We start from the raw sequence: 19,009 nt of genomic DNA on the forward strand, positions 1-19,009 counted from the left end.
CTGATAGGCATAGTTAGCAAATGAAAGATTTTGATAAAGATCAAGCAATGTATTTACCTTAATAGTGTTCAAAAGTCATAATATACATAGCAGTTCATGACATCCATTCTTACAAATGTACTTTTTCTGATGGACACATGTCCAGATCATCCGCTCTCAAAAATCCGCCATCTCACTTCCCCACATCCACCACTGCTGGCGGCTCACCTCCAACTGCGCAACGCTACGCGCTGTTAACAGCCAACTGCCCAACACTACAATAGCTACTACTGCAACAATGCCGACCAGCCTCAGACTGCACACATCACAGTCAGTGATTTCCATATAGAGCGCTACGTGGCGTTACCAATAAAAAAAACCTAAACAGCCTACTTACAGTATGTATGTCTCTAGGCGGTGTGAGCTGTTTAGTTAACGTTTTAACTTTACTGTGTGGTCCTATAGGAGGATGTTGAAGAGTAGTTGGATTGATAAGAGATGTGGACGTTCTCTGCAAAATCAGCGGCAAGACAGGAAGACGAGGCCGGATAATGCGACGTCAGTTAAGAGGTTAAAAAGTCCAAAACAAGACAGAGATTGGAATATATACAACAAATGAGATTGGCACAGGAAACGAATTAGTGTCGCGCCTCATCAAACCAGCCGAAGGACAAACGACAAAAAATAGATATGATATTTGGCACTTACATGTAATTTTATGATTGACTGTGATAGTTCAACACTTCTGTTGATTTAATACAACAATGTCACTCATAGCATATAGCTGCGAATGTTGACTCAGGAATTTAGTCAGTTAATAACTATATACCGGTACTGCAACAGTTGTGCCAGTTTCGTTTCATAGACACCGCAACCATGAGCCCTTCTTTGTAAGTATATAACCTTTTGTGTCGTTGGTTAAAGACTGAAAGGCAATGGAGTATAGCGTATATTCCGTAGGGATTGCTTGCTTAACTCTTAAACGAATACGAAGGTGTTAAGAGTAGTGTGGACACCAGGGTCAATCAGCGAATGAGGAACCGTGTCCGCAAACTTCAGCGGAGTAGTTTCCACTGCTGCTGCTGCCCTAGCGCGCACACGGCGCGTCACGTGTCAGAGGGCCGGCACAAGCAAGCAGGAACTCGCCTGCTCTGTGGAGACGGAGCTTCCGCCCGCCGAGTAAACGCGCCCACACAAATCACACTCCATGGGACACGTGCGTGACCAGGCCAAAATGGCGGCGCCTCCGCCCGGGGAAATTGTTATGAACCTCGTTTCTTCCACGTTTCTTGTAGGGCGTAACTTGTTAGTGACCTGTCGAGCTTTCGACTGAAATATGGCATCTTTTCAAAGTTCCCAGCATATCTTCTTTGACGTGCATCTACTTTCTTAACCATTAATGTACGAAATGCTGTTATTCTTTTTCGAGCATTTTCAGCGTTCAGTGACAAGGAATTTCAAATTATTTGCATGTCTGAAAGAAGAGGCGTTACTGACGATCGATAGCCGTATGAAATTAATTGGAAATAAATTCGCTGGGAGCAAATTTCTTGGCATCGGCTGTATTAGGTGTAATATAATACCTAAGAATAATGAAAATTTGTGCCAGATCGCGACTCGAAGCCGAATTTCCCGTATATCGTGAGCGGTTACCTTAACCACATTATTTCGGTGGTCTTACCTTACATTCTGCATTTCCTCACTTCAGGCGCTCTGCCTTTCTTTATTTGCAATTAAATTTCACAGGATCGGTGTTACAGTAATGCAAAATACAATACCTCAATTAGGAATGCTGATAACAAAACAGGTTTATATAAATGAACATAATAATCGTAGTTCTTGTATGAAATAGCACATAAAAATTAACCTTTATCCATCGAGTAGAAATTACAGAACAATAAGGAAACAATTTTGTATTAGTATTTTTCAGTTGCCCAATGTAAAAATAATAAGATGAAACTCTTTTATTTAACATAGGAAGCAGGAAAAAATTTAAAGATGCTCCTGGTGTGTGATAACGAATCGGTGACCTCCCGTTTTGAAGACGCCGGTTGGAGACATGTTTCCGGAAAGCGAACGCCGAGCCTCTGATGGTCTTGAGAATATAGCTTCACCTGTCGACCCCACTCACTGGGGAGGTTCCAACTGCGTGGCAGGTTCCAGAAAATGCTCCGTAGATAGTTTTCAAAGGTGGCCAGGTAAATAACGTGTTGTCCTATTATGTGGTTCCGTGTTACTAAAAACGTCCAAATTCGATCACAGTCTTGGGCCCATTTCTGAAAAGATAACGGACCACCATAACCTTTATCCAGGTGACTGCGTGCATCTTTGAGGGTGGAAAATAGGTCTCTTTCGAATACAGGAACAGACTGACGATCACATGCGGGGGCACCCGGCGATAAAGGTCCAGTACCTGCTGGAGAAGGAACCATACTCCGCCGCTCGTCCACATTACACCTCAGACAGAGGGATGTGTCCACCAGGGCGATGGCGTGGAGTTTCTGTCGCGCTGAGTGTTTACTGGTTACTACAATGTACCATGTGGCGTTCGTTACCCTGGTGAAGTATTGCTGATAAACAGTTCGCCACATCGCCGGTCACCTAACCTGTGGGGACGTTCTTCGGCAGCATTCTTGGAGAAGAGTCGGTATTAAGAGGTGATAAATAACTCGACTAGTGGGAGCCTTAGTGCGACGAAAGTCTGCATGGACATAACTGTAATCCAAAAGGAAAAGCTTGGTATGTGATAGCGCTGGTGCAATATTGGCCAGGACAATCGGCGGTTGACATGAAGTAGATGCGAATTCGTCGACCAAAAGCCAATGATGAGGCTGTGATTCCATAACTTCATGATCATAAGTACGTAGTGCGCTTGGACATTGACCAGGGGGACACACCTTCTCCGCTTGGGGAGTGTGAGGATATCATACTTGACCCTGAAGATGTGACAAATATTGACCAAATAACCGAAGGCCGCTTGGATCCGAAGCGAAATCACTGCACAGACAGATAAAACTCGTGCGATGTGTGTTATGCGGGATGCCATATAAATGCTAATAAGCTGCACCTTTTCTGATACGTCCATTGCTCGCAGTCCCTGACTCTAAAAGTCAGCCCTTATGTTCTGCAGAAGACACCGGAAGTCTATTGCCGTGGTGCAACGAATGTCTCGAGTAAAAACGATTCCAAGATAGCGTAGTCTCTCCATCATCCAGAATGGAGCCACACTTTCATAAGGGAGTCTCCTTCCAAAAGTCATCGCGAGGCATTTGGTGACGTTGATAGAGCTGTCCGTTCCGCTCCCCTATTCTTCGATCCATCGTCTCGCCTCGTGAACCTCCTCTTTGCCACGTACGGCGAGGAGGAGGTGGTCTGCATGGGCGTGGCATGTGGGTCCTGGCAGTGAGATCCTTGATAAACGTCGTTGCAGGTCGCGGAGAAGCGGTTCTAATGCGATGACGTACACGTTTGTTGAAATGGGGCACCTGTGTCGGAGTGGCTGTGCGATCGACACTGGTGTCGTCATCCAGTTGACTATCACTCTCGACGAAACATCACCAAGTTGGCTCATGATTAAGAGAAAGAAACCAGGTTGGAGGAAGGTGTCGTTCTCACGATCGAATGCCTGATCGAAATCGACAGAAATCATGGCTCCCTGCAGCCTTTCTTTCTTTTGGCCTTTGTCCCGCTTCAACGCGTTGTCAGCTGTGTTTTTACGGATTTGGCAGTGTTAGTTGCAGAACGTGGCTGGATGCCCTTCCTGCCGCCACACCGACAACGCTAGGACCTAAGTTGTCTACCCAAGCTGTCTGCGTCTAGTGTAAGCCATGAAAGATTGCGAATGTTTCCAAATGTCTGTGAGTCGTGTAACTGAGGCGGAACGTGGGGACCAGCCCGGTATTTGCCTAGCGGGATGTGGAAAACTGCCTAAAAACAACATCCAGGCTGGCCAGGAGGGTTCGATCCAGGGCCGGCACGCCTATCCAAGTTCAGGAAGCAGTGCATTAGCGCTCTCGCTACCCTGGCAGGCCAGAGTGTTGCAATTTATCATACACAGAGTACCTAATCTTGACTGTTGTGACCAAGAGCTGTCAAAACTGAAATCTAACCGACATTTTTACTTGAGTTGGCTTAACAGTCTCAGCTACGATATTCATCTATAGAGTAGAAGGAGTTGCCTATCAAAAAGTGTTTCAAACTCTGTTTAAACCGTACTTTATCTAAAACCAAGTTTTTAATGGTTTCTGACAATTTATTGAAAATGTTTGTTTCTGAATATTGGATCCCTTTTTGGACCAAGGAAAGTGATTGTGTGGCTTTTCGTAGATTGTTCTAATTCCTAGTATTGATACTATGTATTGAGCTATTGGTTGGAAATAGAGATAAATTACTTGCAACAAATTTCATTAACAAATACATATACTGAGCAGCAGTGGTTAGAATACAAAATTCCTTGAACAGGTTTCTATAAGATGATAATAAAGCTGCTTCGATTTCTGGCTTTCTTGCTTCAATATTTTGCAGCATTCTTTGTAATGCACTGCAGTTCTATCATCAGAGCTTTTCCTAGATAGTAAATATAGTCTCCTTTTTATCCCACATGATATCTTTATTCCTTATGTATTCCACGGTTTATTTTATGCATCGCGGGGAGACGCGTTAGAATCTTAAAATATGAGTAAAGTGTGATTGGCCGATAGCTGTCATGTCACGTGCCTGCAGAGGGTTTTGGTATCGGAATAATCAGACCTTCCGAGTCTGTGGTGGCCGCGTCGGAGGGGACAGTACTTCCTGGTACATTTCCCTGCACCGTGGCAAGATTAAGTCCTTTAAGGTCTTATAAAGTTCTAACTCAGGCCCGTCTGGTCCTGACGATCTGCTGAGAGTCCGCTTGGCGAGCGCATCAGTGATGTTTTCAGTGGAGATGTTGCTAAAAGAGAGTTCGCCGCATGGCCATCAAGGGTACCATGGACCATCTGTACCATGTAAGTGCCTCAACGTGAGGGTCTTCTTGACTATAGAAGTAACGATAGTGAGCTCCGAAGGCTGTTTCTATGTCCGCCTATGATACCAACCGTCGGCCGTTAAGCAAATCTAAAGAACGGCTCAGCTCTTGTTGACGGCGTCTGAGATCTGCGACGTCCTGATGCACTGAGGCCGTTTCTTCAGTGACGCTTTGTTAGAATCGGGCTCGGACAAACGCCTTCCTAACGGCGCCGGATAAGGGCCAATATCGTGGCTTTTCGCGTTCAACCTCGACCTGACGTTCCGGGGATGACGGGTGCTCCACAAGGTCCGGGAGGATCGTGCACTAAAATTCTTTCGTTCCTTGCCGTACTGGACGAGCGCGTATCGTATGGATGGCTTTACACATTGTGAAAGGTATGTGCTAAGGTCTGATCAGGGTAGCTCCAGAAAATAGTCGGTAGTTGCCAACCGCAAGGTTGAACGAGTATAGTATCTTCGAGTAGGAGGTTCTTTGATGGTTAAGAGAGCCGGTCGCGTGCAGTAAAAGACCGAGGAGTCGCAGCTTGGTGCCCGGAGGAAGTAGCTGTGTGGTGACAGCTGTAAGGTAGGTCGCGCTCGCTGCCCCACACCAAACCTTAGCACGTAAATAAGAGAAGATGTATAACGATTTGAAACTGGTTTTGTTAGATAATATTCAGAGTTAGGATTTGTATGTCCAAGGTTTGACACAGTAGGCGTTTGTTAAAATTTTTTGTAAGATTATTTCGTGCTACAAAAATGTTTGAAATGTGGGTTTCGTGTATGACTTAAAATTTTAACAATATATACATTGAGATCAACAATGTGTTTCAATCTAAGAGCCTGAATCATAATCCAAATCCTTTGCTTAAATTGAATTTGAAAATGAGTAGTAGAGAACAGTTACCCACCAATGAAAGAACCAAGTAAACATCAGGGCCAAAAGTTAGTTTTCCAGTGCCATCTTAATGCCATTATTCTCTTAAATTTTATTGCTGATTCAAATACATGTTGCATTTCTGGCAAAACGGAGGAGTGCAAGAAACAAGTTCACAGACGCTGTCAGATGCAGGTTTGCTGAATAATGAATTTAGAACAATCTTATCACTGATACTTTCAAGAAGAAAAGGATACAATTTTGGTTAGGTACTTTCAATTGGCGATGTCCTCTGTGGTGACATTCTTGGATATATTTTCTGTATCTGTGGACTTTGTTTTCGAGCATTCTTTTCAACACCACTGTTTCAGCTGTACGCTGCATTGCTATTTGCGTATTATTGCTTTTGCTGCTACTCCACTGCTTCAGCTGTGCGCTGCATCGCTAGTTACGTAATATTGAGTTTGATGCTATGCTTGTGAATATTTTTTTTTTTTTTGCTCTTCTTCTGCTTATACTGATTTTATGTGTCTATTCTAAATATTTTACTTTTTGTGTACAAAATATCGTCATGTGAACTACGACCATTTTGAGATTTGGTCTGCCATATTGTGTCCCCCAAGATGTCCAAAACAAATCGACGGGGTGAAGTACAATTACAAAGTTCCTCAGAATCGCGTCAGCAGCATCGAACGGACAATGACCTGGCTTTGTCAGCTAACCCTTCTACTTCACTAAGTGATCAGGAATTTAATTACAATGCTGCGGCAAGTAATGATGCCACAGAGCCACAAAATTCCGCATCGGTTCCTCTTCGGCCTTTGGATTCTCAGAGCGCAGTAAGACAATTAGAAACAGTTTCCCATGACTCGTTCATGTTAATTCAACCTTCACAAAGCCATGTGGTTGATTCCGACAGCCAATTTCTCTTGCAGTATTCTTCCACAGACAGAGAAATTGTTCCATCTGAGAATCTCAAACAGTTGTTAGCAACCCTCCCCAGCAAGTTGCAACACCCAAATACCGAGGTGATATGCCCAGCTCTAGCAGAAGGTAAATTAGATTGTTTTCTTCGACTACTGAGCAAACGTGACGCAAAACGTGATGAACAGAACGCAATACGTGACGAATACCTCACCGGTAGGATTCAGAAATTAACCCAAACTATCGACACATTTAAAGAAGTAACTGACCATAAATGACAGGATATCATTGAAAGGCATAAGCGTGACGTTACTGACCTTAGGGACATAATGAATGCAGTACTTCCACCAAAATCTATTGAAAAGTTGCAACAAACTTCCCCTGCTCATTCTGAGCACATACAGGCCTTAGAATCATGTACCGAATCCCTGACATCTGACGTTACTCAACTTAAAACAAAGGTCAGTGAACAGGGTGAGCAATTCTACTCACAATTAGAAAACATAACGGAAAGAGTAGGCGCTTTGGAGACTCATGCAGAAGACGAATTAGATCAGAAAACTCCAGTTCCCTTTTCAGAGACAACTGAATACCAAGCTCTCAGATGCAGGTTTGCTGAATAATTAATTTAGAACAATCTTATCACTGATACTTTCACATAATAAAAGGATACAATTTTGGTTAGATACTTTCAATTGTACCCACCACAGAAGTTCGGACGATAATTGTGTGGGACTTCTTTTGCGAGGATTCCCCGACATTTCGCTTCCTGCAAGAAGGCAACGTTAAGTTTCCACAGACTCCGACTGCACCATATTGTTTGTCGTTGGAGGTTGATAGTGCACACGTAAACACTTTGGTCCGAGAAAGACGAATCCCAGTCCACTGGTTAAGTGGCTCGTGACGTATATATATCCCAGGCGATTGCCATGTACCACTTCACAGGTGTCTACGAATAGTGTCGACGTACTAAGTAAAGGAGTTCGAGACATGTGGTAAAATCTGGATGTTGGTCCTTCCTCGCGAGAACAAAGTTCGAATCTCCTCCGATAATTATGTGCTCACATCGTTCCAAAAAAAAGCGTGTTGATTGTTTCAGAATATAACTGTGAGCACTCTCGTCGTTGGTCTGTGCCGGATGGCGCATAGACATTCACTAGTCTGATCCCGTGTTACTGCTAGGCCTCGTACTGGTTACAAGTAAATGACGTCTTTGTGACGGGGATGGGTCCCGGCAACAGTGCATGTGGCCTTCTCCTGGGAATCATCTGTTGGGCGTGTGATGGTTTCATCTTGGAAGCACGACTATGCCGTCGATCGCATCTTCCGTTTCTTGCGTCGTTTTAGTGACCGTTTTTTGCGCGGATGTGGAAGATTCGGACGACGGGATGAAATCACGACGTTCAGGAATGAAGGCAGCAGTAGGCACAACCATGACATCGAGAGACAATATCACCTTAATGTATGTCAAGGTCTTCATCCGGCACCGGGAACTCCGGAGGAGGGGCGATTATTGTTGTGTACGGTCGGCCCCATCTCGTTCAGTCTCTGCAGGCTGTGAAAGGTCGTGTGGAGGTTGCTGTTCAGGCACCTGAAGAACATCGTGTCTCCGTGCCGCAGATTAGGCGATTTGAAGGGATGTCATAGTCGGTAGGGGAGAAGCTCCGTCACTCCGCAGCTGCGTAATTATCAATGGAAGGTATGTCCTTCTTTACAATAAGCAGAACAGGTCTTTGGTAGCCCACCGTATATGATTGTGGCGCGGCAACAGTCAATGAAGAGGTTTCATTAGTTCAATGCGAACCTGCTGCACTCCGTTCAAATCTAGCTATGTAGTGAAGTGTTCCCATTTCTCTGCTACATGCCCAAGTACCGTTCCATAAAGGCGGAGAACCCTCATCACGTCTTCTGCCTGATTTCGAATGGTACGGATCGCGCATAATCCCAAGCGGTATGTTCAACAACTACTGGACCGATGCAGCCGTTCGAATGCCAAACGTGAATCTATCTTTCGTCAGTTCTAAGATTATGTCACAAGCTGGGTCATTTGTAAGTTTGGCGTAAACCGCGCTACTAAGGATAGAAAGATGAATTCCGATCGTATCATCACAAAGAATCTTCACCCCGTTACGTAGAAGCTGCTCGTCGGCCAGTGCTTTTGAACGATCAAAGAGATGAACTGCAATGTGGTTTTACGCTATGAATTGGCTATTACATCGTTGATCGCAACAGGCGCGAATACCGCTGTGAAGTAAACAAATGCCAAGCACACGCCCCCACGAGGACGTAAACAGTTGCGTTCGCATCGTTGGCTCCGCGGGCGAAATGACGGCAATCCATGTGAGTCTCCTGAACACACCCAAACTTCCAAAAATGGTCCAAATGGCTCTGAGCACTATGGGACTTAACATCTGCGGTCATCAATCCCCTAGAATTTAGAACTACTTAAACCTAACTAACCTAAGGGCATCACACACATACATGCCAGAGGCAGGATTCGAACCTGCAACCGTAGCAGTCGCGCGGTTTCGGACTGAAGCGCGTAGAACCGCTCGGCCACACCGATCGGCTACCCAAGCTTCCACATGCCACTCCGCCTACATTCCCGTACCAACAGTTCCCTACATAAGTATCTAATGGGCTGTACATATACCCCTAATAAATCCAACGTCAAGATATTCGCACTCATCGAATTTAATTTAGGGATCACTTGCTTAGCTTAATAATTTATTTTTTGCGATACTGTAGCAACAATACACAGCCAAAATATTTTAACATTTTTCATTTCCATTTTCCATCCACTGTGAGTTTTCCATTTCATTCAGGATGAGTATTTTCTGGAGATAGTGAGCCACAGCACGTGGATGTTTGAATAATTTCATGATTGCTGCCTTAGGCTACTGATAAAATCTCTAAATAACCAGTTTCGGTTGAATGATCATCATCAGGTAGCTGCGCTGTTGCCGGCCGGAGTGGCCGTGCGGTTTTGGGCGCTATAGTCTGGAACCGAGCGACCGCTACGGTCGCAGGTTCGAATCCTGCCTCGGGCATGGATGTGTATGATGTCCTTAGGTTAGTTAGGTTTAATTAGTTCTAAGTTCTAGGTGACTGATGACCTCAGACGTTAAGTCGCATAGTGCTCAGAGCCATTTGAACCAGTTGCGCTGTAAAACATAAGGGAATAATACGTAAACACCATTACCGGATCAAATGTCACACATACTTTAAGTGACGTAAACGTTAACGGCAACCATAAATGTTATAAAATATCACATACACACTTAAAAGCATTTATGGCATTCTATTAGGAAATATAAAATTATTGTGGCAGGAACTAAAACGATGAATTAGTCACTGAAAATAAAAGTATGACATACACAGTGATGCAACCCATTATGGTTCAAATGGCTCTGAGCACTATGGGACTTAACAGCTATGGTCATCAGTCCCCTAGAACGTAGAACTACTTAAACCTAACTAACCTAAGGACATCTCCCAACACCCAGTCATCACGAGGCAGAGAAAATCCCTGACCCCGCCGGGAATCTAACCCCCCGGGCAACCCATTATGTAATTTTTTTCCCTATTTGGCTTATAGAAACCTGATGACTGTCAGGCTTTCAGATCTAGTCGTTCAAATAAAGGTTTTATCAGCAGCTCAAGGCAGTGAACATGGTATTTTTTATATTTTCGTTCGTATAGAATACCTGGTATACCATCTGTGCAGTGTCAGTTTGCTTGATCTTCCTCGTAAGTACCCGGTACACCGCGACATTTCATTTAGCACTGCGATGCAGAATTTTTCGGTCGGCCGAGATCGGCAGAATCGTGCTGTCAGCGCTGCTGAACTTTCGCCATTCGTTCGTGGTTTGAAGGACGTTCACAGGCCCAATGGCTGCACAAAAAGAGGCACCCTAGCGGCTTATTGTCGCAGTCCTTTAAAATGAATAGGAATGTCACAAGATATGGACGAGAATTCTCAATTCGCTCAGGTACTGAAACGACATTACAATACCATGCAGAAAGAATTTAAAGATTAATTGACAATGAACGAGGAAAGACTACAATGATCGACAGATGGGATTCATTATCCCGTGTATTAAAAATCACGTTGTGCTGAATTTTCTGGCTTCGACCACGCCAAGAAGTCGGTGGTACGAATAGTAAAATTTGTAAGCTGCATGCATCAAATGGCTCTGAGCACTATGGGACTTAACTTCTGAGGTCATCAGTCCCCTAGAACTAAGAACTACTTAAACCTAACTAAGCTAAGGATATCACACACATCCATGCCCGATGCAGGATTCGAACCTGCGACCGTAGCGGTCGCGCGGTTCCGGACTGTAGCGCCTAGAACCGCTCGGCCACTCTGGAAGGCCGCTTGCATCTTTCCATCGTCAGTTGCAACCGTTCTCCGCTGAATTGAACGAAGAATTTGGAGACTGCGAAGTACATTGGTTATGTCAAGGGTCATAAATAGAACGAATTTTCGATTTAAGACCTCGTATTGTTGAATTTATGAAGGAAAAAGGAGTGGATAAACGAAAATTAGAACATCCAAAACGGTTTGCATTTTAAGTGGACTTGACTGCACACTGTCCGCAGTAAGACGTTGCCAGTAACTTCGTTCTGATTTGACGGGGCTGCATTTCAAAAGAAAATCGCATTGTAGAAGAGACTTCTGACAAGGGCAGTCCTGTTCCCTAATCTCCCTAGCGTTAAAGAAAACTCGACGTCTGAAGAATTCATTGTGGCGTCGAAACAGTTACAAGGATACTTTTCAAGATTTTGAGGTCACTGTCAGTCTACATGTGTTTACGTACTGTTTTTAGGACCGCTTGCTGTTCCAATTGAAAGCGCCCCTGCGCATCCGTCGATGTAACTCACGTGCAAGATAATTTCAGTTTTGATGACAAACCCTTTTACTTTAAAACTGTCCAGGACATCTAAATTGTTTTCGTCAGAGTTTCCAAGTTCAATAATGCGGCTGCAAAAGTGCTACAATATTACAATCGACATATTTATGTCGAAGACCTATTTCCGATTACGAAACATGATAAGCCACAATTACGTGGCAACTTGAGGACGACATTCTGTGGAATTGACTGCATCTGTTCATATGCCAACAGTTCGTACAGTGAGCCAAAAATAGGGACTAACTAAATAATACGGAACATTTGATTTGTTTGTGACCTATGTGGTTGAGGAATGTGGAATATAAAACTAAGTAGTACGCAGTGAGATTGCACTGTCATTTAAATGCGGCGGGTTGGCAGTTTTCCTCTCTTCCCCCTCTTTGCGCTCAGACAGCGTGACTTGGCGGTGGGGGAAATGAGAAGTGGGACTGAGCAGTTTGTATTTGTGTCCGTGCATGCCCAGTGAGCAGAAATCTTGGCCGCCCTTGCTTTAGTCCTTCGCTTGTTTATTCGCAGACCATACTGATCACCCGAAAATCCTTTCGATTGTGGTGAGAACCCTCTGTAGATCATCTTTCGGCTCCGTGGCAACAGAAATATCATTCGCGTATAGCTGCGTATCTATCTTCCGCTCGTTAATTTTGATCCCCATCTCAACAGTTTCACGAACTTGGTCTATAGGTTTCTGGGTTCACGCACTGAATATAAGACGAGAAATAGCACTTCCTTGTTTTACGTCGTGTCTGATTTTTGCTTCCTGTTCCTGATGAAAATTCCTAATCATTGCTGGACTCCGGAATTGGCCCACAGCTGGTTTTTATTAATGCAGAAATTTGGCTGTAACCAGGTATTTTTGTAACTGAATTTCAAGATTTGTGAAGTTTGAGAGAAATCTGGAATAATGATTAAGGGTAGAATTCCGTGCTCACTGCTCCAGGATAACAGACAACGCTCTGCGGGGTCTGATATGCCTAGTATTCAAACCACTGTCCGGGAAATATAATGTACGTTTTCTCTGGCGATGTATAAAGGCGGAATTTTGATATTTCGTCTAACTCACAATTACCAAGACGTATAGTCTGAACAGCAGAATGAAATCCGTACGGTATCTTCGAACAAAATATAAGCAACCGATAATATTTTTTTCTGGCTGTGAGTCAACCACCCGCGGAGTTGTAATAAGAAATGAGATGTTGTTACCTTGCGATAACGCGATCCGTAAACTCTTAAATTAATTCCCAGGGTATTTGCTACCAGTTACGCTTAGATAGAAATACTGACGTAACGGGAACGTGCTATAAAAGTAATACAGTCGTTAGTTTTATTAACAGGGATAGGCAAAATAATGTGAACACCTGTACTTACTTGGGAATGGTTTATTAACAAGGGGTTAGACCCCCATTTGCCCATAATATAGCAGCGATTCTTCTCGGAATACTGGCATATAATGATTGTACAGTTTCCAGTGGAATGATATGACACTCTTCGATCGGAACCTCTTCCAACTCCTGTAGAGACGAGGAAGTCGGAAATCTGATTCGAAGTCTGCGTTACAATACGGCCCACAAGGGTCTGTGCTAGGGAAGATGCTGTATTTCAGTTGCATGCTGCTCATACAACGACTGTACTGTCCTGGCTGTGTGAAATGGTGGATTATAGTCCTGAAATGCGACATCGCTGGCGAACAACATTTGAATCATGGCGTGCAGCTGCTCGCCCAAAATGTTCACATAATGGCTGGCTGTATCACGGCCTTTGAGAGTAACGATGGGACCAACAGAATACAATGACATGGCTGCCCATACCATCACTCTTCCACCTCCATGCTTAACCGTTGGAATCAAGAAATTAGGATTGTAGGCTTGTTTTGGTGTTCTCCAGACATAAAGTGGGACCGATGTTGAAAATAACGAAAACGTTGACTATTCGGACCATATGACGTGTTTCCACTGGCCAGCCCGCAAGGATTTAAGCTCCTGACACCATGTTTCACGTTTCTTTGCGTTGATTGTTGTCACTAATGGTTTCGCTATAGCATCTCGCCCTGAATATTCGCTTTATGGAGTTCTCGGCGGACAATATCGATAGATAGTGTGTTTCGAAGACGGCTATTGAGCTCTGCAGTCACTTCAGCTGCCGAAGTTTTGTGATGTTTTGGCAGAATTCGTGTTAGTGTATGACGACCTCTGTCATTTAGGTTTGATTTGCGCCCATTATTACGTTCACAGGTTTTGTGTAGGCCGTCATGACTGTTGAAACAGTTGCTCTTGAAACATTCAATAAGTTTCCAGTCTTGGGTACTTATGCTCCAGCTAATCCGGCCCCTATAATCTGCCCTCTTTGGAACTCTGTTAGGTCTTTGATTGGACTTCGACCTCGGCCTCTGAATGCAAATACGATGTCTGCACTACTCATAAACAACTTGCACTGATGCCTAGTCCGTACTGTAGACGCACAGTCCAGCTCAACACATGGCTTACCTGCATTGTTGACCATCAAACACATCCATCCCATTACTACCACTGTTCACATTACTTTACCTATCCCCTGTAGGTACATCTGAATGACGCAGTATATTCTAGACGATTCGCACCGATTAAGATGACGCAGTGGTTAGCATACTCGACTCGCATTTAGGAGGACTACCGTTCAAACACGCGTCCAGCTATCCTAATTTAGGTTTTCCTTGATTTCTCTAAACCCCTTCATGCAAATGCCGGGATGGTTCCTTTGAAAGGGCACGGCGTATTTCCTTTCCCATCTTTCCGTAATCCAAGCTTGTGCTTCATCTCTAATGACCTCGTTGTCAATGGGAAGGTAAACACTAATCTCCTCCTCCTCCTCCTCCTATTCCTCTTCCTCTTCCTAACCCACACGATTCGAACAGTACATTGACAACATTTCACAAGAAAATCGAGTTGTATTCTGAAAGAGTATCATATTTGATAGTTACACAGCTACTTTATTAACTGGTAAAAAAGAACATTTACCTTCTCTCATTAGGACTCAAATACCAAGTGACAATCTACATTGATGAGAAAAACAATTGATGAAGTTCTGTATGCGATCTGGGTTTCGTTTTCGTCAGTAACACTCATAAAGTAATGAACATGACTGGTTGGATTCGTTCTTCAATTAGTTAATAATCGCCCGATCTACTTCGCTAATAGCCGTTTTTGCTCAACTTTTACCATAGCTTCTACAAGAGTAGATCTGGAGAGTATTGTTACTATGCTAATACCTTCTCTAGCCCTACGCAGGCATAAACAGCTAGTCTAGCTACTTTATTACATCAGCAATCATATTGTTGTTGTTGTGGTCTTCAGTCCTGAGACTGGTTTGATGCAGCTCTCCATGCTACTCTATCCTGTGCAAGCTTCTTCATCTCCAGTACCTACTGCAACCTACATCCTTCTGAATCTGCTTAGTGTAATCATCTCTTGGTCTCCCCCTACGATTTATACCCTCCACGCTGCCCTCCAATACTAAATTGGTGATCCCTTGATGCCTCAGAACATGTCCTACCAACCGATCCCTTCTTCTGGTCAAGTTGTGCCATAAACTTCTCTTCTCCCCAATCCTATTCAATACTTCCTCATTAGTTACGTGATCTACCCATCTAATCTTCAGCATTCTTCTGTAGCACCACATTTCGAAAGCTTCTATTCTCTTCTTGTCCAAACTATTTACTGTCCATGTTTCACTTCCATACATGGCTACACTCCATACAAATACTTTCAGAAATGACTTCCTCACACTTAAATCTATACTCGATGTTAACAAATTTCTCTTCTTCAGAAACGTTTTCCTTGCCATTGCCAGTCTACATTTTATATCCTCTCTACTTCGACCATCATCAGTTATTTTGCTCCCCAAATATCAAAACTCCTTTACTACTTTAAGTGTCTCATTTCCTAATCTAATACCTTCAACATCACCCGACTTAATTTGGCTACATTCCATTATCCTTGTTTTGCTTTTGTTGATGTTCATCTTATATCCTCCCTTCAAGACACCATCCATTCCGTTCAACTGCTCTTCCAAGTCCTTTGCTGTCTCTGACAGAATTACAATGTCATCGGCGACCTCAAAGTTTTTATTTCTTCTCCATGGATTTTAATACCTACTCCGAATTTTTCTTTTGTTTCCTTTACTGCTTGCTCAATATACAGATTGAAGCAATCATATTATCAAGTTCAAACTTCGGCTGAATGACCTCAGTTGCCAAACTTAGCACAATTATACATACAACAGTATTTGACACCTACAAATGTCACACAGGAGTATGTTTTCACTCACTCTAACGTTCGCTGTATTTGTTTCGTTTATAACGTGTAGTGACATTTGAGTGCAGGACCCAAAAGAACAATTAATTTCAAAATATTAAGACTTTTCAAGAGAAAAACGAGTTATTCTCAGATAATTTAGGTAAATTGCTCGGATTGTCAAAGAAATTCTACTTGTGTGAAGCAACTTCATTCGTAGACGGTATCTCTCAAACAGTTGTGGTGAGCAAGAACGTTCAGTCTTCCTATAATGGAGTCAGTATGCATAAATGAATTAAGGATGATAGAAAAATTGTCGTATTACTGCCTTCAGCTGCTGCTAAAGTACTTTATTCATTAAACGAGTTTCAATCGTCTGACCCTCATCAGATTCATAAAATCATGTTGGGCGAAATAAAATATCTTTATCGACGAGTGATGATCATAATATAAATTACATCGTCAGTCTATAAAAAGTATGCAACAGAGTGTACTCATTCATGTTAAAACTGCTGTGAGCTGATTCATATCACACAGGGGCAACGAGGTAATTTATGTTATGATGTCACATGAATGTATCATTCATGGCTTTAACACCTCACGATAACGATTATGTATTTCGCTCAACATGATGCTGTGAATGCTTTTCTAAACCTGATGATAGTCAGACGAATGAAACTGGTTGTATAGATAAAGTATTTCCTAAGAAGCTCAAAGCAGTAATGTGACAGTTTTCTAATACGTAAGAGCTGTGGCGCACCACCTGCTGAAAATTTATCGGATAGTATCAGCAGCACTATAAAGAGTGTTCGCTAACGACAGCGTTGTGTACTGGAAAGAGTCATTATCGAACCATGGTAAAGAACAGCACAAAGATTCGGACAAAATATCACCTGGTGTAGTGAATACCTGCTTTCTTTAACTGAAGGTAAATATCACACGATCAGTGGTGAACTTGGCGAACAAGACGAGCATGTCACATCCTGTAAGTATTTAGCTATTATTCCATGAAGCGAATTGAAGTGAGACACTCACGTAAAATTAATATTACGGAACTGGAATAGTAACCTTAGATTTTTGGATGGGTTCCGGGAAAAAGCAATGCATTACTAAAGGAAATCGATTACAAGTATTTAATGTGATCAGTTCCAGAGCCGGCCGGAGTGGCCGAGCGGTTCTGGGCGCTACAGTCTGGAACCGCGCGACCGCTACGGTCGCAGGTTCGAATCCTGCCTCGGGCATTGATGTGTGTGATGTTCCTAATTTAGTTAGGTTTAAGTAGTTCTAAGTACTAGGGGACTGATGACCTCAGCAGTTAAGCCCCATAGTGCTCAGAGCCATTTGAACTATTTTTTGAACCAGTTCCAGAGTAATATTCCAGCCTTCAGAGTTCTTTCAGAGTAGACATGACATTAGATTTGGAACGAATTGAGGTTGTGCAGCTATGATCTTGACAGGTCGGTTTAGTCCATACAAAATGTCACAGAAACGCTGGGGGAATTTGGATGGCAATTGTTAGAATATTGTACCCGTATTGAAAGGAGACAGTGCGTTCAATAAGGAATGCAATACATCATTTTTCTCGACCAATTGCGGTTTAAGAATGCGAAATTAGTTGTGAGAAATCGTGGAATATTCCCGCTTGAACCCCTCCAGTTTCTTGAAGTTCCGGCTGGTGGCATCGCTATATAGCCTTAAAACTGCTGTCTGTAACGGGGGTGCAAGCAGAGAGCTGTCGTTGAGTTTCTTTTGGTGGGAAGCCAGAGCATCGCAAATATGCATGGGCGCTTGCAGAATGTCTACGGAGACCGAGCAGTGAACAAAAGCACGGTGAATCGTTGTCAAAGACGCTGTCATCATCGCAACAAAGTCGCGCGTACCTGTTTCATCTCACCCGTATTTACCTGCCACACACAGTTGGAAATGTTTCAACGTTGGAACGTACGGCACCCTCATTCGAGGTGGTCGATGTATTACAGTCAGACACCTTGCTGCTCAACAAGACATATCTGTTGGTAGTGCTGAAACACTCGATCACCTATTAGGTTACCCAAATGTGTGCACCTCCTGGCTTCCTCGCCGTATATCAGAAGACCATAAAGAGCAACGAAGGGCCGTTAGTATGGAACTGTTTGCGCGTTACGAGACGGATCATGACAATTTTTTGTCGAACATCGTCACAGGTGATGAAACATGGGTTCATCACTTCGAGCCAAAAACTAAGCGGCAATCCAAGGAGTGACGCCACACACCTCTCCAAAGAAAGAGTTGAAAGCCGCACCCTCAGCATGTAATGTTGTGACGTCGGTCTCCTGGGAGTCCCTCATGGTGCAACGATCAACTAAGAGATGTATTGTGGTAGCCTCAGGAAATTGGAGAAAAGACTTGAATGTGTTCGTCGCCACAAAAATGTAAACGAATTCTACTTCTCCAAGAGAGCCCAAGACCTCACACGTCTGCGCACCTGACAGAGGCTCACAAAATTTTATTGGACTGTTCTTCCTCATCCACCCTACAGCACCTTCTGACTTCCATCTGTTTCGCTCAATGGAGGATGCACTTCACTGGAAGCAGTACTTGGATGCTGGAGAACTTCCTGATGCAGTACGACGTTAATTCTGTCCTCGACCAGTAGAACGGTACCATGCGGGCATACAGGTCCTCTCAGTTAGGTGGTGTTAAGTCGTCGCACTGAATGAAGATTATGTGGAAAAATAGGGTTTTGTAGCCAAAAGGGTGGAGAATAATATGGATTTTTTCAGAGAAAATTTTTTGCATTAATTATTGAACGCCCCTCGTACTTATATCCTACCTCTGGAGAATGAGAATAAGATAAGAGAGATTAGAACACGTACAGAAGTACATAAGGGCAAACATTTGTCCCTCACTCAATACGTAAACGAAATAAGACAGAGAACTGCTAATATTAGTGCGGTGTATTCTTCGCCATGCGCTGTGCTATTAGGTGTGGAGTCGATAAACAGATATAGAAATAGACGTATCTGACATCTTGCGACTACAAGGATGGAAATACCTCTGCAAACGAACCTACCAAAATCAAT

The sequence above is a fragment of the Schistocerca cancellata genome, chromosome 3, assembly GCF_023864275.1.
Source record: "Schistocerca cancellata isolate TAMUIC-IGC-003103 chromosome 3, iqSchCanc2.1, whole genome shotgun sequence".
In the NCBI taxonomy this organism is placed as follows: Eukaryota; Metazoa; Arthropoda; class Insecta; order Orthoptera; family Acrididae; genus Schistocerca; species Schistocerca cancellata.